The 27,391-nt window shown below is 34.6% G+C and overlaps 1 long non-coding RNA gene across 1 annotated transcript in view; it reads left to right on the top strand.

The window, feature by feature from the left end:
- LOC141942207 (uncharacterized) overlaps positions 1-27,391 on the top strand; it is a 42,485-nt gene that overhangs the window by 11,579 nt on the left and 3,515 nt on the right. Inside the window, exons 2-3 of the long non-coding RNA XR_012628562.1 lie at positions 2,897-3,007; positions 22,302-22,397. This is a non-coding gene — a long non-coding RNA (uncharacterized LOC141942207). The remainder of the gene's footprint in view (positions 1-2,896; positions 3,008-22,301; positions 22,398-27,391) is intronic.

Below are 27,391 nucleotides of genomic sequence, written 5' to 3'. Positions count from 1 at the left end.
TGAGCTTCATGCAAGGTTTAATCAGTCTGCATCTCATTCTTGAATGGATAATTTCTTTTAAAATACTTTAGGACTCTATGCAGCATATGTTAAGATGAAAAAGGGCAAGTCACAGTCAGTGCTGTTTCTTTACATGCATAGGAGAGAAAAAGAAATTTTTTGCCATGTCTTAAATTCCTGACTAATCAACATCGGCTGTGTGTGAGCATTAGGGCATGAGCTTTAGAGATGACTGGATCCCATGAAGATCATGTTGTTCAAGATCCCTTGAGACAACCACAAGCATATGCCTTCCTAGAAAATACAAGAAAAAATAAGCTAAAGGGACTGAAGATGGAATTGGGGAGTTAAAATGCCAGTTGAATGACAGACTTCCTGTAACCCATTTAACCCTTTGCATAACACAACTCTGTAACATAAGTACTGCTTCTTTATTGCATAAATTTTATGTCCTGTGTACAGTGTGACCCCACTTTATTCCCAAGCACCTATACGTAGCTTCCAACTCAAAATGTAAATGTGGTACAAACACGGGAAGGTAAACAATAAGCTCCCTCAGATTTGAAGGAAAACAAACATATCATCTTACTGTTTAGAGATCCTGCTCTCTTGAGGCTAATGTCAGAAGCCCACTCTTCTTACTACTCTACATGTGTAATTTAAACTTAATATATGTAAAAAGTGTGGTCAGATAGTTAAAACTTAATGAACAACTGAAATGCAGGCAATGGGAGTGTTGCAAAATAGGGTGCTCTATGAAAATATGGCCTCAGGAGTTTGAAAATACATTTAATTACTGAAGTATGAATATTTGCATATAAATAATTCTTATTAACTTGTTTTTCTTAAGTATTTTAATTATAAACAAGTGTTTCTTGCTAAATATTTTACACTATAGTTTCTTTTCACAGGGCACACAAAGTAATGATGTATAACTCTTCTTTAAATATTGTATTACTTCACTTGAAATGTATATATATTAATATATAACCTTTATTTAGTTTCAAGAGTGTCACAACTCTTACTAGTGCATTTGATTAGCAATGTTCCAATCATATTTAAAATCAAAAGCTGAGGCAAAAAGAAGCCACTAGGTGTGTGTGTGTTAATTTCATGGCTACTGGAGAACATATGTCTTCATCTGCATGCCCTGCAGTGCTCAATGAATTGCTGCTTGTTTCAAGATAGTGTTTTGGAGAATTATACCTACACATGGCAGCAAAATCAAGAACCTAGAGGACTTCTGGACAAATTACCATGTGGAAATCAAACATGGCCATTATGAAGTGGTTCATGCTATGCTGAACAAATAATTTCACATGGAAAATACAACATTTTGATCCATTCACAGAATATTTGAGAGTCAGCTGCATTGTTTCAAGCAGGATGAATTCAGATTCCTTCTGGTATGACTACAGCTGATGTGTAGGAGTCAGCTTGTAATATATGGTAAGAGATCAATACAGCAGGCAAATAGGGATAACTTCTTTCAAGAGAAACCTTAGACACAAGAAAACAGCAGGACTCTAGTCACAACTGAAATATCAGAGGAACAGACCAGACCAGAGAAGAAAACAACTTGTAATGTGTGAACATTTGAAGGAGGTAGTTGAAGGAGCTCCTAAATAAGGCATTGAAGCATTTTAAAAAGTTCTTGGCATCTGGACTAATTGAGAGATATAGTATCAGTTATTTAGGTATTTGTGCAACTGATGATTTCTTCATATAGTTAATAAAACTATTCACATATCAAAAGTTATCCATTTATATAACTGCTTGCAGAGTAGAACTAAAGTGGTCTATATTAAGCAGCTGTTACCACATAACATATTGTGACACTGAGTTTTAGGATGAAAGTATTCTGATGTAATTGGGGGGAAAAAAATTGCTAAGTGATTTTGGACTGACAATAATTTAATCATAATGTATATTACAGCCTTTATACATTTTCAGTAATATTAATTCTGTTGGTAATATGTGATGTATCATTTATCCTGTTATCGTTCATTTGCTATTATACCTTTTGATAAATTTTTACATAAAATGTAAGAGTTCTTGAGTTCTCTGCCCATTAAAAATAACACTAAAAACTGTATTGGTTTAAAGACCAGGATTTTACACAAACATGACTTAGTTATTAACAATAAGGAATTTCCAGAACCAGAAAGAGTATTTTCCTCAGTATTAGGTTGCATGTTATCAACACCATTCAAAGAGGAGTATAGAGAAGAGATGCTGTCTCAAAGTCAACCTAACATGGAGGATAACTCCTACCAGTTTTCTTTTCTGTCATGTGAGGGAGAATGTCCTGATAGCCTTTACTACAGGTTATAGGAGAACTTTCCATCTTGTGATTCAGTGAGTTGCAGGAGCAGAGGATGCAGCTACGTGACACAAATTACTTTCCATCTTGTTATTAGCTTTTATTACAGAGGTTGTACCTTTCACTCGCAAAACTACTGCCTAGGTGAGTTCATTAAAGGCATGATATAGTGTGTTATTTAAAGCTAATCTGTGAAAGACATGCATAATGCACAACCTGAAATTCAGTGCAACAAAAATAAGACAAATCCTCCTGTACCAAGGAAGACACCTTATGCTTTACCACTAGCAAAAATGACTGTAATTTGGAAGATTTGCTACAGCTGTAACTCTGGTTTCATATCTGGAAAGAGACCTGGAAAGTTCTATAATCTTGAATTCAGAGGTCTATAAGCCTGAATTCAGTTTTACATGACTGTACAGAACAGATGTGGCATGAGTGCTGAGAGCTTGAGTAGAATTTGAAAAAGCTTTTTGTATGTTTGCATATTGTAGTGTGGACTGCTCTGAACATTGGCTCTTGAAAGGTGTTTTTCTCACAAAGCCAAGAAATTATGGTATTTTTTTTTGGCAGTGAGAGGAAAATATAACAGTGCCAGTGGATGGAGAAGGTTGGTCTACAGTGACAGAACCAGAATTCAGGGAGCACAGGTTTCCCAACTTCCCACCAGCGCACTGGACACAGGTTAGTATCCTGGCTTTTTATGCTGCTAGCTGCTGTCAGCACTGGATGACACTTCAGATCCAGAGCACATGTCTTCACTAATTCATGAACTTGTAATAGACCTAAAGTGTTACCCTGAGTAGGAACAGTACAGTATAATTGAATCCTTAAAGTACTGCTTGGTTTGTGGAAATTGTTCAAATACTTTTGCTATAGTAATGATAGGTAGGTATTGGGCATGGAAGTCTCATTCCTAAACAAAATTTAACAGCATTTTAAGCAATTAAACCCCAGTATTTTTAATGGTAAATTTTAGGTTGGTCTTACTACTGGACTAATATAAATTAAAGAACTGCCCCTTCCCCTTCCCCCCAGTCCCCAAACAGGAAAATGAAAACCTTTGATATGATTTCTCTCTGTAACATAAAAAGAAAGTTCCTGAATAAAACGGCTTTTAGTGTTGTGGTGCACAATATGAGAAAGCATACTGTAAATTAATTATTTTCTGTGGACTAAATTATTATGAGACTGAAATAAGCTTTGACCTTTGATGCATTCATTTGCATAATACAGTATATAATACCATGCCATTGTGTATTTTTCATCATCAACATGTGGTTCTGTCAATACTAAAATGTGTTCACTTAAAATATTTTATTGTGTGAGTTTCAATTGCAAACATAGTCTTGATATTATTTGTTGGACTAAGGTAGTATTCAGTACAATCTATCTCTTAATATGCATTGGTTTTTGACACTTGAAAGACAAGAGTAAAACTGGATATTGAGAGCACTAGGTGTTGATCATAAAAAGTCCACACAAACATTATGTTAAACTGTTGTACAGTTGGGTTTTTTTTGTTAAAAGAGGACAAAATGAGTTAATTGCTAAAAATAATATATACAAAAACTTTTAAAAACCTGAATATTACCTATTTGGCTGATTATGCAAATATGAATTCAGAGTCATAATTTTCTAAATATCAGGAAATTCGAAATAGTGACTAGCGTCTATGGGGTTTTTAGTCTCAAAAATATTTCTTTAGATAATACTTTATTTTTTCTGATTATTTAAGTGCCTAGCTCATCAAACGCTTAAATAGAGGAATTCCTGCAGAATAAAACATTAACATTAATTTTCAATTTAAAGATCTGTGTCTTCTCCAAATTCAGAAGAGAAGAACAGTTATACTTGCTGGGACTGCCTGTTATCTACATGACTGACGTTAACAGAAGTGAGGTACACAATGAATTTTGTATTCAATATGTGCAGACAGAATGAAAACAGTAAAGAAATATTATTTATTAGTAGGATATTTTAAATACAGATAGTAAAATAGTATGCTAGACTGGCTTCTTGGCAAATTACAATGGACAGATGGTTTTTCATTATCTGTTGTATAGAAATACAAGGCTTGCAACAGTGTGTTTTGTATTGATACTTATTCATCTGTGAGAGAGTAATTTTCAGGCTGCTTGTCCAGAAAACATTCTAAATCTTCCTTTGCATCTGCAGAACATCTGCTTAAACTAGGATTGTCAGTGTCAATATTTTATTGCTAGTAAGCTACAGGCTGTCTTAATGTCTTCCCAAAGCCAAAGAAATGAGTATAAAATAGGATTTCAGGGCTGGGATCCAGGGTTTACTGTCTAGATGTATTCTTCACTTTGTATGCAGTGTAAAATCTTACTCAATACCCATTCTACTCCTGGTAACATATGGTCTCAACAATTAGCACAGAAGAAAGCAATTTCTCTTTGTAACAGTTTACAAATGGTGAGGAAAAGATACATTTAGTTTAGATATTTATGAAACCAATATGTTTGATGGCAAGAAAAATTGTAAACAATAAAAGGCCACATTATAAACATCTTAGTAGGGTGCATGCCTCAATTATTCTGAAGAGGGAGGCAGAGGATTTCGCATCTAGAAGATTTAAAATTTTAAAAACCATAAATTACAGTCTCTGTTTCAAAGCCTCAGTTTGGAAGTTGCAGTAGATAACAAGGTGCATTTTTCAGCTCCTTTAGGTACCCAATATTTCATTAATTCTTTATGTGCCAATATTATTGTTGTTTTCCTACAGTTATCCCACCCTTCGTGGTTGACTTCCACTCTGTCTGATGTGTGTTGGAAGCATAAGCCAGTGTAGTAAGTTTTGAGGGCACATAAGAAACAGCAGATGAGCACTGTCCATAATTATAGTAGGTTTCAATTAACTGAGAGTAGTAGATGGTTGTTATTGTCTTTTTTTTTTCTCTCATGCTTCTTCAGTCCTTTGCTTCTAGAAATATTCCTGCTGACTTGTTGAGATCTGAAAACACACTATCAGAGAGCAGGTATATGGCAAACACTATCGTTCACATTCACAGGCAGTACCATGAACAAAAAAACCATACTGTTTCAAAGTGTTCTAAATTTTTTTGTTTGTTTGTTTTGGTAAGCCCTTACTATTGGGAAGAACACTTTGGAAAAAGCAAAAGATTTTGCACATTTAGTCAAATTTATTACAGTAACATTCATTCCACCAGCATAAAATATCAACTGTCTTGCTTTCATTCAGGTAAATAACAGAGCACTCAAACAACAAGGGCAGTATATATAAGTGCAACGTCTCAAAACAGTTTTGTATAGTATATGCAATGTATATAATAAAGTTTACACATATGTACACAGTGTTCTGATAGGACCCTCAGTAGATTTGGGTAAAAAAAAAAATTACTGTGTCCCACAAAGCTTTGGGAATTAAAAAATGCTTCAGTTCTCTTAATTTCTGATAAAGGAAGATGCTGAGTAAATGCCCGGAGTTACTGACATGTAAATGTAGTGCTGAAGGTTCAGATTCAAGCTCTGAAAGAAACTATTCTGTTTGACTTAATCCAAATCTGGGAAGTGAATCCAGCTCTCTTACACCCTAGATGAGAATCCTAGCCATCAGATATGGGATCAATATTTGAGGACAGTAGCAATGGCCAGATTTACTACCAAAGTTTTTAAAAAACTGAAGAGACAAGTTTAAGAAAGCTTCATCAGTGGTTGCATAATGTTTATAGTATTTACAGGGGCTGGAGAAAACTGGAGAAAATTAGACACCGATATGACATATGTGTGTGAGGATACCAGTTATTATAGAGTATTTTTAACTTTGATCATTCTATCCTGTCATTTTTACTGTGAGAGATACTGAAGAATATTAAAAATTTAGTTAACTGTACCATGCTGTAGTGTGAATGCAGTTTGTCCATATATTTTAGCACCTCACCGAATATGGCTGTATTCTATTTCCTAAACAGCGGAAATATTTCTGCAGCATGATTACTTCACCTCTCAGTTATTTTAGATTTGGATAATATCAATGAGAGGTTAACCCTGATCTAAAAGTTTCTCTAATGTAGTGGTTTTTCAGATGTAAATTTGTAAGTCACAAAAACACTGTAGTCATTTCTACCCTAGGTTAGATTCAAAACTTTGATGTGAAACACTTCTCTGTGCTCGTGGGCCATCCAGGTTCCAGAATAACCTCCATTAGTGTAGTTGTTTGTGTGTGTCCTGTTCTTTTATCTATACTGAAGTGTTTCCTCCTATATTCTAGACATGTGTAAACTTCATTGCCTTTATTTTAACATCCTGAAAGTGCTGGTTTTTTTCTTCCTATAAACTTTACACACTTGTTTGTCTTCTGTTCTTTTTTCTCCTTTCAAAATACAGGGTAAGTATAAATTTATTTCCTAACATGTATTACTAAGACATACCTAATTACACTGCTTACCTTCGATACTCCTTATTTTGCATAAGCATTGGCATTCAGGTCTAATGTGAGGAAGCGAATTATAGGTTATGGTTCTGAAGCTGTTCTGATTGAGTGATGGATTCCCTGATGTATTTTTCACTGTTCACTTTGTTACCTGGAGATGGAAAAGCAAATGAGTATTGAAATAGTTGGTTAGTCAGTGCTTCTTTCAGGTGAATAACATACTCTAGCTCGTACATGCAAGTGCAAGGCCACAAATACAAAATGTGTGTTTCTGGATTTGTATTTTGAGTTAACATTCTGAAGAAAGCCCTGAATACACTTTCAGCGATACTCTGTTTCGTTTACTCCAGCCTTGATCCACTTAAAAAGAATCTAGGTCAAGAATATATTTCTTGGATTCCTTTTCAAAGAAAAACTTCCATTTTCACCAATGATATTTCCTAAGTGCATAAGCTGAGAATTCTGACAGTGCGCTTGGTGCCGTAACTGCCACAGCTGGGGAAGGCTTCTGGAACCCACTTCACCTGGAACCCAGTGTTGTTCTATGGTTACTTAGAGAGGTGACTTATCCTTTTTGTCACTCCTTTTCATAAAACTTCTTTTTTGTCACTAAATGAAAACTTCCCTTTTTCAGTTCCAGACACAGTGTACATTTTAGAAACTGATGCAGTCACTATCTTTACTTTTAAAGGACAAGGAAAGGTTCACCACCTTCCCGTGAAAATTCCACTATCATCACACAGAAATATTTATTAAAAGTTGAGAATAGGATAATTTGAAAGAAATCTGTATTGTACTTTTATCTTTTACATGTATTAATTTAGATACGATATTTATGTCTTTGAGGTAAATTGAACATATGGTGAAGAAAAGGGGAAAAGAAACCAACCCTTCATTAGGTTCTTCTCTACTTTTCTATTTGTAAATCTGTGGTATTCTGTCTAAAATAAGTAGGAAAAATAATGGGAAGTCATTATAACAAGAGAATCAGTAAATCTGTTGAAAGTTTAGGATTCATAACTTTGATATTTTCAAAATAGTAAATGATAACTGTAGATGATTATGTAAGCTAGATCGGATTAGGGTTTTTTTATTTTGAGAAGGGTTGACCTAATTCCACCTTCACAGTTTGTGGTTCAATGGATGTTGCTGTTGAGAAAAAATGGTCACTATTCTGATCTGAGATTTTTATCTATTGATTAAAATGATCTCTTCTACCTATCTTGGTTCAGCATGGACTTTTAATTTCTCTGTGAACTTTTCTCCTGTGCTAAGGTTTAGCTCTTTACATATTCCCTTTACAAAGAACATTGCCTTCGACATCTTAATTTGATCAAGGATCAGCTTGCAAGCATGTGGAATTAAACCATTCAGCCACACACACTTTCATCTTAGCATAAAGCAACCTTTTCCTACAGAATATTTTCAAAATTCTAGGGAATAATTTTCAAAATTTTAAATAGAAGAAAGAACCAATAGCACAAAGTAGATGAATAAATGAGTGTTCTACTATATTACTTCATTGAAAACAAGCATTAAATTTCTTTTTTAATACTATATCCTGTGAAAATAAGTCTGTCTTTTTGCACACAAAATTATATTAATTTACAGTGGTTGAAATAATTTAATATGTTATGCACAGTATGTACCTCTGGTGTCATTAATCTTTAGAAAAACAAGTATTAAAAAGGACAGAAATTAACAATTCATGCTATTTCAAAAATATGGGATTATTATAGTATTTTCCTCATTCACTTAACCAGAAATATAGACTTTAAATATTTAAACAGAATTTCATAGAAGAAATTTTACTTAGGAGCTATTTGAGCATATACACCTTTTTTGTTTTGTTTTATTTGTAGTCAACAATACGTAAAGATATTTTGCTATTAATTACAGTATTAGTGGGATGATTAACAAGTTAGGTTAGGGTTATTGGTAAAGCGAATACACTATTTAGTATTTTACCAACCAGTTTTTGAAAGTCTACCAATATCTATATATTCCTCGAATCATCCTGAATCAGCTGTGCTCTGGGGACAGGCCTGTCAGCTGCATGTCAATGAAGTGTTTCCTAAACCCTTTAGTTGCCACTTCTTTATACAAATCAGAAATTGACTCTTACAGCTTGATAGCACAGAGGCAATATGTATTAAAATAATTTTGTATTATCCCAGATTTTAGTGTAACTGCATTTAAGCTTCAACAAGCAACATGACATCCATCCCCACCAAACTTCTAGCTATCCTCTCCAGCCTTCCTACTGACTAGTATTAGCATGGATCTGATTCATAGCAACATATTTGCAACTTGATTTCTGTGTGGCACTGTGAGCAGCAGGATTTTGATACTAATTTGTGCAGTCTGTAGGAGTTATACCAGTACTTCATAATCTGTTCCAAGTAATCATGAACAAATACTGCTGAGGAGCAGAGCAGAGCAGAGATGATACTGCAGCAGGCAGTTGTATTTTGATCTTTGTTTCTACATGCATATTATTCCTTCTTATATTGTTGCAATAAGTGTAATATTCTGTACACAGATTCATAAAGTATTTTGATCAGTCTCCTGATCAAACATAAAATGCTGCATAGACAAATACGTAACTCTATTTCTACAAAGGCTAAGTTTTATAGCCTTAAATCAGCATCTGTTTCTAAAGAGAGTTTGACTTCATGTTACTTTTGTTAAGGTACAAGTCTACAGCTCGGCAGTGCATTCTGTAGAGGGATAGCACTTTTGAATTCCAGTAGCTAAAAGGATGAACTGACTGCTTTCATTTGTGATTTAAGGAACAACAAAAAAAAAAATACCTTGATGAATCACAACCTTTTGTAAAATGAAAATTTAACTTACACTCTGATCAGAGGCAATATCAAGTATATTATTTTTTCTGTTGAATGTGTGAAAGTTCCTTAGAAAGCTATTTCTATCTGTGGATTACAGCATGAGGAGATTAAATTTGTAGTTGCCATATGTGATTTAAAATTGCTTTAAATGTTGTGATCCTCAAAAAAGTATGTTGCAGAACTCATCATAAGCTGAACATTAGAGAGACTTCCTAAATGAAGGTGGTAGTTACCCAGCAATTTCCTTGTGTGTTAATTGGAATAAACAGCTCATCAAGCCAACCTGAAATTTTAAGGTAATGACATTGCTCCTTATGGATGTTTTCTCAGCATGATGTGTATAGCCTTGTGGTTATTAGTACAGCAGATAACTGAGTTTTCTTGACACTTATTCCAGCTATTTGCTCAGCTGGAATTTTACAGATACATATTAATGCCAAGCACTATACTGCCATGAGAATGTCCTTGACAAATTAGCCTGCTGAGTCTGCATATAAAAGGAAGTCTATCAACTGATTTCATCTTTGTTCTCTAGTCTTAAATTTATGTTATTTGCACCAGATTGTTCTGGAACATAAGGATCTTAAGACAGCATTGGATCAAATCAAACTTAGTAAGATTTTTTTTCATAATGCAACTATATTTATATCTCCGTTTTGTGATTTCATTACTTAATTTCAGCTATGAATATCATAGTCCAGTTTTTGTGACAGTGGAATTTTTTTCTGTCATGTCTGTCATCCCGTCCCATGTCCCTCACACTGTTTGATTTGTCAAAATAAATTTTGTTTGTTATGGAGAAGATAATACAGTGAGATTGCCCCTCTTTTGAAAAAATGTAGATGTTAACTACTGCTACTAGTTTTCTCTCATGTATGTACTTAAAACTTATATATCCATATGATTTGACGTTTGATGGGTCATGTGCCAAATACATACACATGGTGAAAAAGGCTCAAAAATACTTCAAGACCTTAATAACATGATAGCAGTTACTTAATGAAAGAATTATTTCTTAGATTAGGAGATGTTGATTACTTTTAAGAAGAGTAATATTCCACCAGTCAAAAGAAAAGATCTTAAAAGTAACTAGGGATCTTAGGTACTTCAATTTCTAGCAATGCATTGGAGTTGGTAAGGTCTTTCTTGGGACTTCCAACAGGAAAATAATTTTTAAATAGATGTTAACTCTCATTTCAGGTCTACCTTAACTTAAACTAAATGTAAGCAAATATTTTTTTCTCACTTTCCCTAGTTCTTATAACTTATCTGAAAATTCATATGACTCAAGTTACTGTTTCCATTTAAGTAACGTTTCATTATTTTCTAAACATTTGGACATAAGTTTATATTTGTATTTTACTTGATTTATTGAATCTTTATTCATGGCCGCAGAAGTCCAAAGATTTCATCAGCTTGGGACCTATGTCAAAATTATGTTCTGCCTTTGAAATTCAGTTTCATCAAGTGGATTTCAAAAAAGTAAGCCACCATTGTTGAAGATGGCTTTTTTGAAGCCACTGTTCCGATGGTAATTTTTAACAGTTGGTATAAATAGCCACTTGAAGACCTTAAAAATATCACCATCATTTGAAACCTTAAATCAATCTATGTATGATCCCATGGAAGACCGTATTGTTGAGCTGGACGTGCCTTTTAACTATTTTCTTGCTACGGCACCTTTTAGCTTAAAAACTGTTTCATTAAAATTTCACCCATTTTCCTTTTTCCTTTAAAAAGTATGGTTCTGCAAGTCTTATGTTTACCAAAAAAGATTCATGAGCTTTTTAAGGACAGTTTATGAAACTTGGAACCCCAATATTCTTTACTAAGTTTAAAAAACCTTAGGAGACTTTACTATGTTTATCCTGTAGGAACCAGATTCTGTTTATGGTATGTTTGTGTCTGTGGTGTTTATCCTAACTGTGTTTTCAATATGTTAGTGGAAACATTAGACCTACATTAAGAAGGTCTACCCTCCCAAAAAAGCTGTCTTTGTGGGCATAGCAGAGGTTTTCTGTTGACTGAATGAGTTGCTTCAAAAAGATGGGATGTGGACTCCCAAAAACCAAAAGTAAACAATATTTTTGATTTAAGAAGTTAAACCAAATAGTACTGTGGTCTTGAGACATTTTTTTTAAGTCTGAAATCTCTTTTTCTGCATGTAGCTTCTTTGTAGAACTGTCCACAATGTATGTCACAAGCCAGAATTCCACAGGATAGTAATGACATGATTTTTGTACTTATAAATGCATTTTTGGTTGGTTTGTTTGCACTTGAATCCACTCTCCTGACTAGTTCTACAGCAAGTTTGGTAGATTTCTACTTGCATTAAAGACAGTGAATGAAAACAATCAAATGATGATTTTCAAAAGATAGTGCATTAGATTCTGAAAGCAATTTGTATATTTCATGAGTCTGCTCTTAAAATAAAAAAAAAATACTAAATCATTATCTAAAACAAAAAACTCTGAATTAGAGGTTGAGTGTTGAAGCTCCTGCTTTATGTGTCTTCCTTAACTACATTTTTCACAGAAGCTGCATGGCTTGCATTTCTCTCCCTCTAACCTTTCTTTAGTCCAGCTCAGCAAGGTACTTGAGCAAATGGGTAACTGTGGGGTCATTAAGATGAATGGAACTGACAAATGATTAAGTGCCTTCCTGAATCAGAATCTTTGGTCTGATTGTGCGATATGTGGAGCCAGCTTAATAACTGTTTAGTGAAAACATGTTTTAAGAAAAACAATTGGCTTCTACCCATCTGGTACATGTATTTTGCATATTGAAAGGCGAAAAGTAATTTCTTGCATTGAGAACCGCTCTTTCCAGTGAAAAAGTGGACAAAACTGCTCCACTGAACAGTGTTAGTCATAGTTTTGCATAGTTGCAAAACTGGCAAGATTTTAAAAGGGACCTGTGTTGCTTGCAGAACTTTTATGACAGTGTAGTGTGCACTAAATATTTGTGCAAGGAAAGATGATCAATTGGAGAATGTACAGAAGAGAAAGAGAGTTTCAGAAAGTGATTTTTTAAACAGCCAGAATGAGAAGATAGTCAATGTTTTATTATTTGTTGTCCTCTTAAATGCACAACAAGAATTTAATGCAGAATTGTCCTAAATTTATTGATCTTCACAATGCCCTATTCTTTTTTGAATGTTTACTGTTGGTGGTTGTAGTTTATTGTTAATGATCACGAATTTTTATCTGTCTATAGAGAAACAGTTACAGTTATTTATACTGCTGTGTTAGTTTATTCTACATCTGTGGTCAGTGGAAATAAAATTTGAAAAGAGCCATTAAACTTACATATGGGAAAAATCTTACACTTGCTTTTTTACACTAGCGGGAAGGGCACACCTGTTCTTAAACATGAATTATTGTAATTTATTTTTAACTCTAAGTATGCCTGAGTTGTCATAATAGGAAGTGATAAAACCTTTGTTTACATCAATAGGTTTTTTTCTAATGTTGATCTAGGGGAAAAAAGATAAAATAGAAAAGGCACAACTAGAGCATTTATATTCTATAATAATTCTTTCCCTAGCAAAGCTTGTTATAGACAGTCTGAAAAATGTTTAGGTTAGTTCTCACATAAGAAATACACAGAAAAAGAAGACAACTTGTAGTTTACAAAGTTTTCTGCAACATGTCTCTCCATCTGTCAAGAGATTGTGTTAGGAGACAAAGAGTTTTTTGTAGGAGAGAATATGTATTCTGGATTGTATGTACAACTGCAAAGGGAGCATAAAGGAGGAAGGTCACATCCCTAAGGACAGTCTTCTGCTTGATTGACCATTATAGTTCAAGTAGGGGAACAAGATTCAGGCCTGCTGATTGCTGCTGAGTTTATTCTTAAAGGAAGTTCTGTGGTAAATTGTGTTTGTGATATTCTTGTTACACATTATTTACAAGGAAGTAAGACACCCACTAACCCACAGTTTTTCTAACTGATTCATGACACTTCAGCAAAAATATGGATATATATTAAATTTAATTATTCACTGACAGTGTATCTGTGATTTTTTTTTTTTCAGTAAGCTAAATCTACTCAAATAAATTTGAGTTTATTGAATTCTTTCAGTCTTCCCAAAACTGTGGGCTTTACTTTTTACAAATAAAAAAACATTGATTTTTTTTTTAAATATATTTTTTTAATCTGAAAGTCTAAACTTGTCTTAAAGTACTTTTTGAAAGAGTAAACCATGAAAAATTTGTCATTTAACCCAAAATTAAATTAATGAAGTTAGAAGCAGAAAGGAAAAAAAAAGTTTCATTATTAACACTTTTCTCAAAAGTTTTAGAGAGCAAATTTATTATTCTGACACTACCAGAATATTTTCTTGAGACTTTCTGATAAATATAACAACCTTATGAGCTTGGGTGCTAAGGCATTTTGAAGGTATTTATTCCTATATCTTACCTCAAAACTTTTGTAGCTGGATAAAATTTGCATAACTCATCGTAGATCACTGCATTTAATGAATGCTTTAAAATGCATTTTAAAGTTTCTCCAACAGCAAAGGAATAAAGTCTTTCAAAGAGCTGATTTTGTATTTGTTTTTCAGTTTTTTTAAATGGCTATTCTTCTGTTTGTTTATTTGTGTATATACTAGGATTAAATGTATAAATGTATAAACTAGGATTAAACAACCACTACAAGATACTGGAAAAAATTGAAGACATTTTTTGATTTAAGAAAGAACAGCTTTTACAGGGAAAATTAGGTTTTCTGCAGAGATGGGTACAAAATAATGTCTCAGATTAATTTCCTCCAATCTGTAGCTTTAACACCAAAATCTGACTCCCATGTTGAACTATGTTGAACTAGAGCAGGAGTTTTAACCTGTGTGCTTGATGACATGTTGTGTGATACAGAATTGATTTCAACTAAATAACACAAGATATTTAAAAGTGTAATAAAGTAAAAAAAAGAGGCTTCTTTTTCTTAATACATAAGGAGACATTAAGTCATTACATGAGGAAAGGGGCAACCCTGAGGCAGAATTTATTCTGAAGTAATTTTTCTGGTTCTACATATCTTCTTAATTCAGTTGTTGTTCCTAGAAAAAGGAACCTTTGTTGTTCTTTGCAGTAATTAACAATAGGACAAATTACTCATTCCTTAAGAATAACGCACTTAGTTTTTCCATTGCACAAAAAGTAGTTTTCTGAAATACAAATGTGAACGCTTGAAGACACAACACAGAGAGTGGAAGAGGGGAAAAAAGTACCATTCTAGCAGAAGATCTCTTGGTTACAAAACTCCTTTAGGAATTTTTTGTTTCATAAAAATATTAATGGAGTATAGTAGTACTGCAGGATAAGGGCAGGCAGAGCCATCTTATGTCTGCAATGATAACTGAGTCTGTATATATGAGGGAGTCTATGCTGTGTCTGAGAAACAAGTGGGAGCAGTAAATCTTGTCAGGGATTTACTGATATAAATGTCCCTGGTACAAATAGAAAACAATGTAATCCAGGTACTGAACTTTTTATAGTGACGTGGAATCTGGACTAAAAGCTAATACTGATGTTTTTGAAACTAGTAGTCATAGAAATAATAAAAGTTGGGGTTGCATTTATTTCTAAAGATATTATAACAGAAAGTAAGAACAAGGGGATTTTAAAAGACCACATGTCTCAGAAGAGGGTTCTTAAGTCTCCATTTTAATCAGCACCTGTTTCCATTAGTGAGCTTAGTTGTGAAGAGGAACATCTCAATGTCCTCACACACTCATTGGCTCCAGAATTAACAGTGGCTCTGCACAAGCAAAAACTGCAGGGTCAGCCTGTATGAGATCTTCATTTTGGTTTTGTGTAGGAGCCCGTGTTCATAGTGCCTGTGTTTCTGACTCTGAGAAGTAACTGTTTTTATGCAGCTCCACATCACAAAGCAGGGAGTATGACAGAGTCTGGTTTTGTTTTCGTTTGGTCATTTAAAAAGAATGATTAAAAATTAATGATCCCAAAGACAGATTTTATAGCCTTTCCTTTTGCATTTTTAATGTTAATTGACCAGTTTCAATATGAATGAAAAGTTACTCCTAAATAAACACCGAGGTCACATTTTCTGCAAGGAAAAAGTTCCTCATATAGTCTTTCCTACCTCTGCGGGGAAAGGGTAAGTTGAGCTTTCTACTTGCTTATCCTCCCCAGTCAGTATCAGGAGATACAGCCTCAACCTCTCAATTGCCTCTTTCTGGTTCTCTGTTAGTGATCATGTTTAATCGCATGTTCCCATCCATGCTCTTTTAAACTGCCCCCCTCTTGGTATCATGGATCAGAAGGGTCTTTTCCATTCTTCCTGAGGAGTTTTGTGGCTTATCTCTATTTTAATTATCATTAAAAAGTTGATTCCATCTCCAGTGGACCTATGATACCAGACTTTATCATCCACTTATTAATTGTTGAAAAATATTATGCTGTTTCCACTATGATCTTTCTAAATATCTGCAAACTGATTTAATTACCTTCTTTCATATCCTCTCCTGTAACTCCTCTGGTGTTATATCCAAAAGAAGCCACACCAATGCTCAGGTGGCTTATACTTTGAGACTGCATCCCATCACTGTGACCACTGTTGTCCTATTGTTTCCTTGTGCTTTTTAATGCTTATTTATTTCTTTGTTTTAATTTCAGATTGCAAACTGCAGTGGGGATAATTTTTTTTGTGGGTTTTTACAGCACAGAGTGGTAGATAGATAGGTAGACAGTTAGATAGTGGGGCTAGTCTAAAGCAATCATCACAGTAAAACAAAACAGGTAAAATGAAGAACACTGTTACAACTGAGTTATGGGGATTATTAAGGATATAGCTGCAGCAGTACTGGAGACCTATCTGTAAGATTTGTTTCTATGATTGTGAAAATTTTATGTCCTTCAGCCCAGATATTATGTGTTACAGAACCAGTTTTGCTTATGCCCTGCTAGTTAAATATCATGGAATTATTTCAGAACATTTCCTAAGACAAAGGAAAAATTCTTAATGCAATGTCATAAAGCAGTTAACCGCTTCTGGATGCCACTAGTGTATATCATTTGGGAATCAAATCCTAGAAACAGACCTCCCCATAAGTGAAGATATGCCTTTTCATGCAGTATGCAAACCACTTTGCATCCACAGACTCCTTGCAGGGGAGTTGAAATCTTACTGAGATCTAAAGGCTCTTAAAGGTCTTCTTGAGAGTTATGCAGTTGCTCTGTGTTTGTACTGCTGCATATTTATTTTCATTGGAATTCACATGGATTGTGCATTACTACTCGAGATATTTATGATTGTTGTGCTTTGAGTTTTGAGTTTAGTGACTGAACATAGTAACTGTAGCACTTGGTATGTTAGATCAGATTTAGAAAACTAAAGCATGTTGTTAGGATGTAATTCCTTCCATGTAAATTCTGGTCAACGTTAACATGATATAAGCTCCACTGCTATCCTTTCTAAGTCACAAGCTGTACAGTAAAGAGTATTAAAAAAGCTTCATTTGATTCTGGCTGTTGGGTATTTGGGGAGAAGTAATAACAGGGGAATAAAAGAAAATGTGTACTGTAAGAATTTGGCAGGAACATCTGTAATGAAAGGATTGAGTAACTGTCCTTGATGAAGGAGAAGCAACTGAATGTGTCTTTTCCAAAGACAGAAGAGGTTTTAATGTAACTTTATTCATTGGGACCTAAAAGGTCAGCTTAGTACCCCAGTTTAACATAAAATTTAGTGTGACTGGAAAATGATACTACTTGGGAAAAAAGAATAGGTAAAAATGCTGTTGCATTGATTCTATTTCTTGTCCCATTATTGCTTGCTTTTAGCTTGGTAATTGCAAGAGAATTTGGACTTTTATCATCTCCGTCTCAGACTAAATGCAGGGTAGGCAACTGAACGTCCTGGCTTTGTGAAGTATCTGAGCTTTTCTGTATGTCTGTGCTTGCAATCCAGTGTTGCCTGCAGAGAGAGGTTTCTTAAAACTCTCAGCAAGACAACATAAAAAACCCCTGTATACTGCAAAATGGTAAATGCTTCTAAATTTAAAGAATGACCATGAACGCACAATGAGGCAGGAACCTGCACATCAAAGTATTCAGACTAGTTTAAAATACTTGCTATTCCAATGTGTTGATAACACAGCATGAATCTGAGTTATGTTTCAGCCGACAAAACGTGTGGCTGCACTGTCAGATGGAAAAATCATCAAGGGACTTAGCCATTATCTTGTGATCTTCAAATAATCTCTTAAATTAAAAATATTTGGAATATGTTGATAACTACTTTGTATTTTAAACAGTGTTCTGATTATTTAGTATCAACTAATGATGACTTTGAAGTCACTTGAGGCATGGCAGAGCTAATTATTTTATTGGGCTATAAAGTACAACACAGGAAATGGTTGTAGAAATATAATATTTTTATAATTTTTTAATCAAGAAACAGATTTTACCCTCTAAACTATGTGTCCTTTTAACATGAAAGGAATTCATTTTTTAGATATGAGAAGTTCAAAACAAATCACTTCTGTGCAACATATAGAAGAAAATGAGTTAAGGGATTTTTGCCACAGCATTTCTGGCAGCTAATTCTGAGAGTTATTTTTATGTTGTGAGCTATTTACAAGCAGTCCACAGTCTTGAATGTGTCATAGGGCTCATGTATCCATCATAAGATCTCCAACTGTATATAACTACTGTCAACTTTGTGTCTACTTCTGTGTTAAATCAATACTTGAGGATCACTCAGGTCCTCAAGGAGATTCCCCCATCCCACCCCTTGGCTGGGATGCTCTCAATTTAGTTACATACTGTAAAAGATGTCTTTGAGCCCTTGTTCTACAGATTCTTGCTCTCTTTGGTATGCTGTTCTGCTCTCTATTTTCTCTCTGTTATCTCTCTGCTGGGAACTTCTCTCTCTACTAAGTCTGCAAGCTTGGCCCAGAGTCAGGAAAATTTACCAGAGGACAAAACATAGGCCTTTCAAAGGGGATTTGATTTTTTTTCTCCTTTCTTTTTTTCTTTTTAGATTTTCATGTATAGAAATACAATTCATATCTTTCTCCAGACTAGAGAGTAGAGAGACCACACAGATATGTCTCAAACTTTGCTGTCTCATTTTGCTTTGGAGAAAATTCACTTTTCTCTTATTTCATACTGTCTTGGTCAAAGACAAGGCCCTTCATGAGTGGTAGATACAGGGCAGTGAATTTTTAATCAGCTAAGTCCTATGAAAGTCAAATTACTTGTCAAAAAGTTTAATAGTCTGTCTTGTGGTCAACTCTAATATGTTTTGAAACTGCTACCTAATCGGCCATGAAGCACAAGCAATGTCAGAAGAAACTCCCCAAGTAGCTATGGTAAGAGCATTTTGTCCTCAGCCATGTAACACTGCACTAAGAAAACATCCCTACATCCCAGTCTGTTCTTCCAAATCAAGAAACAGGTCTGCTTCCCCTGCGTAGTTATAGAGCTGACCTGGATAGAAATAACATAAGGCAGACAACATTTTAAGGGCAAATCCCCAGGTAAAAGAGTACATAAACCACTACAAAACCTGTTCATATGTCTATAAGATGTCTGGTTTCTGTTCTTGCTTCCAGCTCCCAGGTTTGTGAGTTCTCTTTAGAGCAAGACCTGCCCTTAATCTTGTGGTGTAGCCATGGTGGTCTATCCCTCACAGTTCAAGTGTAGGAGTGAGGTGCGTGCTAGCTCCAGTGATGAACTAACTCCTCGTTAGTCCCTACTTGGCAGCCCCCAGTGGGAGATATCTTCTGAGGCGTAAGGGCCCCCTGTCCTGAAGGGTACCTCACAGTGCAAGACAGGCTGAGAGACTAGGAAATGGGGTCAGGGGACCATTACTGGGGATAAAACCCAAAGCCATAAAGGGATGGCCTTTGGGCCCCCTGCAATAGTTAATACTGACAAGATAGTCTGCCTTCATTGATTCAGATCCAATAGATGCTGTGAGTGCTAGATTGTAATCATAAAGAAAACTGGTATTTTCTGTATGACATCGTGAATTGTTGAGATGATGGATTGATTTTGTTGTTTCTGTTTTCTGAATTTTACCTAGAATGTTGGGAGAAATCATGTAAAAGAAAAATCTTTATGACCAATTATGAATACTGAAACAATCTACATAGTGTGCAGAAGATTATGGTAATGTGGTTGAGATTTGATTTACACAATCCACTGAAATACAAGGGTTAATTGTCTGTGGAACTGTGGCATGTGAGTTAATTTGAACAGATTAGATTACCATGATTAGCAGTGCCTGGGGAACAGCATAAAATGATTCACCATTTAAACTGGTTTGCTGCTGCGAGAATGAAAACAACCTATGCAGAAAAATCAAATGATCATTGCTGAGGAAAGAGAATATGAGTGTAAAGTTTGAGGGGGTGGGTGTGTGGTTCTCTTCTATGTCTAATTCAACCCAACTAAAACAATTTGTAAATTTGTTCTGAACTCAGAATATATATCTGAACAATAAACCTGAGATGTTGCACAAAGCTGAACTATCTGGAATATCACACTTTAAAATGAGAGATTTTAAATATTCAAGGTACTTTACTTTTTAAGAAATGTGCCAAAATTAGATAGACATAATTTAAAATTAATAATAGTAATAATTACTTAGAGCAACAAATGCTGAAACATAATGGAAGGCTTATTTTTGCCATATATTTTTCTAAAACTGTAAGTAGAAATGGAGGAATATTTCTGAGAAGCAGGACTGCTTCTTGTCTGTGTTTTTAGACAGAACTGTGGTCATTCAAACAAGCTCTGTATAGTAGAATTTTTCACAGTTTTTTTATCTGATGTAAATTTATTGAAAATTAATGTCTATAGTATGAACATATGTGTTAACTATAGGTATACATTTGTATGTGTACTCTATATGTATCTTTCTACTTGTCAGTGATAAATGTCTGTCTTCCAAAGCTAACACTTGCCATTAATTTTAGCTCTTAGTTGTGCCCATTGGGTATTATCTTAAACAAAGTTTTAATCAGACAAATTATTTTGTGTTATTTAGAAAGTAATACTTGGATATTATGATTAGATAAACTCTTGGAACACATAACACTTGTAATTGCTGTACATATATCTTATTGTTACTGTGATTATATAAATTAATTGCTAATGATTAAACTGTATATAATGTCTTCTCATTTATTAGTGCAATTTCTTAAAATAATTGCTCCAGAAATTATGTTTTTCATTTTAGATTTAAAATTGTTCTTAATAATTTCTATTTATCAAAATTTGGACTATGTATATTTTATAATTAGTAGTCCCCAGTGATATTAATTATCAGTCAGGATTCACTTAACATTCAACAAATAATAAATCTAAATGGTGTAACCAGTTGTTTAATGCTTAGAGCAAGGCATTGGGAAATATGTCTGGAAATTGGGAAATTTGTCACATGAGGATGTCAAATTTGACACCTTGCGAAATGTGTCTGCTGCTTAGCTATACCATATAGTGATAAGAGTGAATTTACTTCATCATTTGATTCTGAATATGCATATAACACAATCAAACACTGGAGCCTGTAAGGCTGAGTGAATTATTCATAAAAAGCTAACTCAAATTAATCTGGAGAGTGCATGTGGCGCTGCTCAGAATTTGACTAGGTGCAAAATGCATCAAAACTATATTCTTCACCAGGAAAGCTGGTGGGGAGCAAGAGAGATCCTGGCTTAGTTGCTGCCAGCAGTTTATGGTGGGACATAGTAACTGGCAGACCCCACAGAAGCAAGGAGCATGATCTATAAAGAGAGTTTTTCTGCCCATCTCATTTGTTCAGAACAACAGAAGTGGGGTGTCCACCTGAATTAATTCTCTAATGTGTCTTTCTGTTGTATGGCTTCACAGTGGAGCAGACTGTGAGGTTATAAATTATCCCAAAGCATATATCTTCATCAAAAAAGCCTCAGATTACAGTTTTTTCCTACTACTTTGAATGGTTCATTTTGGTTTTTAAACATATAACAAGTTGCTTGGTCATAAACAACTTATTATTCTAACAAAATCCTGTGTGAAAAAATTATTTTTATTAATATTGTATATGTCAAAACCTAGTAGTCATTCAAATAATAAAAGGAGCATTCATTGTCTCCCTTCCCCACTGATGTCATGAGTTTGAGTTACTTGAAAGATTCAGACATGAAGTAATACTTCAAAACATTTTTTATCGATCTAAATATGCTGAAATACTGAAAGATTTTAAGAAAAGGCTTTTTCATAAGGTATTTTTTGCTAAAAGAGTTTAGGTTGCTTTTTGTTTGTTCATGACACTATTTTGAGTAATTCTGAGCTTCTAAGACATGCTTAAAACAATTAAATATTTATGCTCCCCAAACTGAATTTTTAAAGAACATTTTCTGTTTACAGGAATGGGGTTTACTTTGGTTTTATGGCTTGTCTTACAGGTTATAAGATACATATTTTTTCATTGGGGGAAAAAATTTATTTATGTGTTTGTGAAGACTGCTCTGCTGAAAAAAACAATAGCATGAGTATAGCATTTTGTGTTCTTCCATATTTCTATTTTTAATTCCTGATACTTGTACAAATTTTCACTTTGTTTTCTATTACGCCTAAAATTGGAAACTGTTTAAAACCTAACAAACCCCCAGATTTTTTCTCCATTCTTTGAATAGCAACAGAGTTGTTATTATGGTTTGAAATATAAACGAAGTACAATCTCTGCTTTTCAGCAGGTACTCAACTGGAACTTTTGCAAGTGGAATACTATAAGAAGTAAAACACTTACCTGATGACTCCACTGCTTTTGGCTAAAGACTGCTGCTTTTGTGAGTAATTTTTGTCCTGCTTTTCCTGTGATTTCTGTGGACTTTATGGAAAAATAAGTCATTGTCCTTTTGCCTTGAATGTCCAGCAGGTCAATTGGAGCAGGAGGAGTAATCTGGAAATCTGGCCACTGTGTATGTGCAGATTCATGATAGGTTGTTTATACAGTGATTCAGATGTATCCAGAATACATACAGTGTTAGAGTACCCTACAAGTGCCCAGTTGATCTTCCAAAAGTCACAAGCAGAAATACAGAAGTCTAATAAACTATGAAAGCCCAGCTATTAAAATGGATAGAGGTAAGATTAGGATTTGCCACATGCCAGGTTATCAGCAGTAGTCCTGAACAGCTATGGTACAAATATGCTTTATTTACTTACGCTAACAATTTTTTTTCTGCATTATTATTATGCTTTGTTTCCAAGGAAAAGGAAGGGCCCTATTATAAGTCCCTGCATCAGCTACTGGCAATTAACAGTCAGGGTGCTATATTTTGGATCAAAATCAGCGATAATCAGCTGACTCCCTTCAGCCAACCCTTTCCTATTCCTTTCTCATTTTGTCACCATTTTTGCATGGGATCGTAAAGAAAAAAAAAAAAACCCCAACAACCTGAACTTTTACAAAATTAGGTAAGGAACTTTCCTTGTAGCAACACTGGAGGAATGATTATAATCCAATGTAGTTGCTTTTCTGCCCTCCACCACTGCTTCAATGTTATTAGTAACTTTTGCCTGAAAACAGAATGTCAGCCACATTGCCTAGAAACAATTATCTCAAAATATTTTTTGTTTTGTCTTTTTGTTTTTAACTGCCACACACTGCTTGCTTTGGATATTAGTGCTTAGTTATGGAAAGCCATTTTATTTGTCTGAACCTGAAAAGGGGAGACTCCTTACTTAATAGTCTGCCAGGTAAATTTGTGTGTATTCATCACTCCTAATAGAAGTTATCTGTTGTTCAATCACAGTTGTTGGTTGCCAAAATTATGATGAAGTCATGGGGAATTTATGGATTCAGATACAAACAACTTCCAAGAACAGATTAATTCTCAGAGAGGAGTGTTTCTTTTTGCATCTGTATTCCCACAGTAGCTACAGGGAGAGCAGAAAAAGAACTTAATATTTGGGCAGGATTGTTTGGGAGTAGAGCATTATTCAACATTTCATGGGATACTACCAGCATTTGAAGTACATTATATAAACACACTCTGTAATGTGAATAGGAAGTTATACAAATGTGTTATTTCTATTTGGGGCTGAACTTCTATATTGTATTCATGCCCATTTTAGTGTATCATGCAGATTATAAAAGTTTTTCCAGTTTGTTAAAATATTCCTCCTAAGATTTTTGTATTCTGTTAGAATAAAAAAAAAAAAAATCAACAAAATGCACAACCACCTTTTCTTATAATTTCCAACCACCAAACAAAATACAGAACTTAAAAGGGCATATGCCCTAATCTTTCAGAACAGCGGATTTACAGCACAGTACTATAACATAGGAACATGTAATACCTTGAAGCAAGATCTTTTCTAAAAACCAACATTTAGCAAAGTAGAAGAAACATCTTTCCTGTTGAGAAATTTGTAAATTATTATAATGCTATAGAATCTCCTTTTCTTTTTTTTTTTTTTTTTTTCATTTATCCACATGCTTTTTAACCTACTAAGGTGGGGTTGTTCTTTTGATCAAAAATTGTGTCAGAATGCTGGTGCAAACTCAAGATTTTATAGTGTTAAATTCGTATTGCAGTAGGCTTACTTATATATAACAGAAATACTGTGATAAATAATTTTCCATGACTACATCTGAGCGACGCATACTCAGGTTTGTTGTCCTTCACTTTTCTTATGTATATTAATGTACCCACTGATTCACAAAATTCAGTCAGTTGCAATATAATCCCGACTTTTTAGTGTTAACTAACGATTCTATAGATGCGATATTGAATGAGAAGATCGTACCTACCTTCCCAATAAATTAACTTGTTAAGATTTTATTGAGGTGTCTTGTTAGGGAAGATGTTACATAATTGTTTATTTCATTCACATTATTAACACTTCTAACCTTTGCTTCTTTGAGTAATAAAGCCTGTAGTGAGAAGCTCATAAAAACACGAATTTTAAAGCAGGAGCTCAGTCTTTTATAGCTTTATACTTCACCTTGTGATTTACACCTATGCAAAATGAGTGTAAAACTACTACCCTGTCAGAAGAACAGGATTTTCATATACTCTTTGGAAAGACAGAAATCCCTATGGCAGTAAAGATCAGGACCAGAGAGGCAAATTCATCACCAGTAGAGTTTTGTTTACTCGGAGGGAATAACATCACTTTTGAGTATGTACCATCTTTCACTGATTCTGAAACATCAGTGGTTATTTAAAAAAACACACAATAAAATTACAAAGTTTAGATGACTGTCAATTAAGTTGCATTAGGAATGAATTTGATGTGGCCCTTTTGTGTCTTTTCTGTTTTTATTAACTAAATTTTGTTAATGTTAATAACTGTCCCAGACTCTGATCTGGCAACTTGTTTCTCATGAATTATTAGATCACTGGCACTCTGGGTATTATCAGCTGCAGCACTGAATCACAGTCAGGCATGACTTGTGATTGGATCACCTCTGTTAAAATTTTGATGTATAACTCATAACTCACTTTACCAGCAATACTTTGTTGAATTTCATCTTTTGCCTTAGCTTTTCTCACTAAATATACCTTGAGCTAAGAAGTGATCCTGAACTGAGAGTAAACAGTAACCTTTAATTATGCCTTTATAGCTGATGAAACCACATTAACCTCACTTTCATTTTAGAATGTGAACATTCTTTGGACAAACACTAAATTGTAGCTTTGCTGACATCAGCTAAAACAAACTTCTTTAGTGGTCCTAGAGTGGTAGCTCTAAAAGGCATTGAGATTATGAAGATCCTGAATAATTTGCTTTTCCAGCCAGCTTTTAATATATTTCCCCTGCAAATCAATTAATGTATCATAGAGCTCAATTACCTGTCCATAAAATGGAAATGATACTTCTCATAAATCAAATAATTGTTGCTCAGAACTGTGAAATTACAGTAACAAGAACACTAATGATACAGTGGGTAAATGCTGTTGTAGGAATACTCTCTCAGCTCTCTTAGGGTTTTTTTAAATTTGCAGCAAGTCTCAGTAAAGATAATAAGCTGGTGATGTACATAATAATAGCAGGGGTTGAAGGAGAAATTAGCCTTGCAGTACTCTTCCTTTCAAACTCAACATTACCAACTACCACATATGGTAGTGAAAATATTGGTTCGTATTTGTAAAAAACGAACTGCAGTCATTTAGATACACTGTCAAGTATTAAGCAATTTCTGTGAGTCAGTGTCCCAATCCAATGTTGGGGGAGGTGTCAATATGATCCCAAGAGCAAGATTAAGACACAAAAAGGTCAAATGCTGTACACCCAAAACAGTTTTTATTATTAAAAGTGAAGAGTGGTAGTGATAGGACAGAATGGAAGGAAAAGACAGAAATCAAGCAAGTGTGCAGGACAAAGTCGCAAGAATAGTCACCACCATGGATCCAGTGGCGTCCCGTTGGTCCTCAGTCTTCAGTTTTTCGGTGGTGGGTGCACACACAGCAAAGTTTTCTGTTGCCTTTTTAAGTTCATCGTATCTGCTGATTAGCATATCTGCCCACCTTCTTTTTTTTTTTTTCTCTGGTCTCACAGGTTTTTGTTCTATCCGGCTTCTGGGGCAGAAATGCTCCGTCTTATCAGTTCATTAGGCAAGGCAAGCATGGTGTCTGGTGTACACAATAGAGCCATAAATGGCTACAGGATGGAGCCACTGATAAACATTTGGTTTCCGCTTAGTTCATGTCTGCCCCTTTGAGGCTTGTCTAAGGAGTTTGACAATGCAACTGCAAGGGAGTGGGGGGTGAATCCTTCAATACACTCCTGCTCACTTGGGTGACATTCCTTAGACTAATCCAAAGGCTGCAGCTTGTCCTTAAGGTTTGCACAGACACAAGAAAGCTTTGAGACAGTCATTTGACATTTCAGTCTCTCACAGTCAGTTCCTTTAGGAACTCTTCATTAGGAAGAGGTCTGTTCCAAATCTATTAAGTGGTTTTATATAAAAACATAGAGTCTCCATTTCACTTTTCCTAGACTTTTTTTATTTCTTTATAGTCTGAAGGATGAGTCAAGCAGCTGTAGTGGAGCCATCAGCCAGGCAAAATATAGTCATCTGAATATTCTTAATTAGGGTTCTAATTTTAATAGGCTTGCAGCATAGTGGAGAAGATTAGATGTTTGTAGGTACTGGGGGAGGGGAGAAGTAATTAGAAAGGCTCTAAAAACTGACATCACAGTAAACTTTTCTGTCAGTTATCTCTTCAGGGACTAATTTAAATCCAAAAATGTTAAAAGGAAATCACTGCACAAACAGAAGTTCAAACTGAATGAAACCAGAAGTAGGGGATGTGGCAAATTCCCTGATCAAAGGAAAGGGAGAAAGGTGAAATTAATTTGGTGGGGCTCTGAATTCTCATTTCAGAAATATTATCATTCTTTAAGTATAGGGAGAAGGTTGGTAATTTATTTTTCTGTGGTGTTTTTTATTTTACAAGAATATATTCAAATATGTAACAGTTAATATATTGTTGTAAAAACATGCATATAGTTTTTTAACAAATACTCAGAAGTGTATTACCCACCTCAGTGGATAGTAATTGTAGTCTCCTGTGTTCCATGAAGAAACATTGTTCTCGGAATGTCTTTCTGTGTGATTTGTACCTTACCTTGTTAAGATGCAAGAGACTTTCTCATTTTAATTTAGCACTGTTTTAAAAAGCAGTTACTGCCCTTCCTTGTTTGTACAAGATAGACAGTCTTCTTCAAATGTAATAATAAAACCCAACAACAGTAGACAGATATCCCATGGGATAAAACCTCATGAAGTTCAACAGAGTCCTGCACCTGGGAAGTAACAACCCCAGGC

The sequence above is a fragment of the Strix uralensis genome, chromosome 4 (assembly GCF_047716275.1).
Source record: "Strix uralensis isolate ZFMK-TIS-50842 chromosome 4, bStrUra1, whole genome shotgun sequence".
In the NCBI taxonomy this organism is placed as follows: Eukaryota; Metazoa; Chordata; class Aves; order Strigiformes; family Strigidae; genus Strix; species Strix uralensis.
The sequence above is the reverse complement of the archived record's forward strand: the minus strand, read 5'-3'. Positions and strand labels throughout refer to the sequence as shown.